A 750-nucleotide genomic window follows, 5' to 3' on the forward strand; every position below is an offset into this window, starting at 1 on the left:
TTTTCTTGATGTTCTTCCTTAGGAATCATGCTTAACTTGACTTTAGGGCCAAGAAACGTGAATATCCACCAAGTCTAAGGTGAGATATCTCTTCCTAACATACTGAGTGAGATTTGGTCAGTTGAGAGTTTTTGTTTTTAAAGTTGTTCTTGATGTGATTTAGGAGGAAAAAGTGCTTAAGGACCACCTGAAAGTTTAACCGAATTAGGAGCAGCAAAACCAGGTAGGGTGTCACGAAATTAATCTTGATTATTTGTGTTTGAGTTGTGTGAATGTTTTATAAATTGGCTGTGCTAAAAATTGGTTGCTTATATGATTGATTCTTGGTGAAAATTTGGTGAAATTTTGATGAAATTTGATGAAATTCAAGCTTTAAAGTTCATGTTCTTGGGGCAGCTGGAAAAACGAAACCATAAGCTTAAATTGAGGTTCAATTTGTGTTGAAATCATGTAGAAAATATGGGGTTTTAGTGGCTGCTAATTTATTATGAATTATAGTAAAAATCGGATGCTGAAAAGACTAAAAAATGGGTAAAAACAGAGAAAGAATCTGAAGAATTTATGAAGAACATGAAGAACACTTTGAGTGTGGTGAAGAACAATGAATAACACCTTTTTGATTCAAAAAAGGGCAAGGAACTAATTAATTTGGTGTTTGAGGGGTTATATGGTAATTTCTGGAAGTTAGGGTGGTAAAAGTAGAAATATCAAAAGTTACGGGTGGTAAAAAGTGAATTTTAAAGGTTAAAA

Source organism: Arachis ipaensis, chromosome B08 (genome assembly GCF_000816755.2).
Source record: "Arachis ipaensis cultivar K30076 chromosome B08, Araip1.1, whole genome shotgun sequence".
Lineage (NCBI taxonomy): Eukaryota > Viridiplantae > Streptophyta > Magnoliopsida > Fabales > Fabaceae > Arachis > Arachis ipaensis.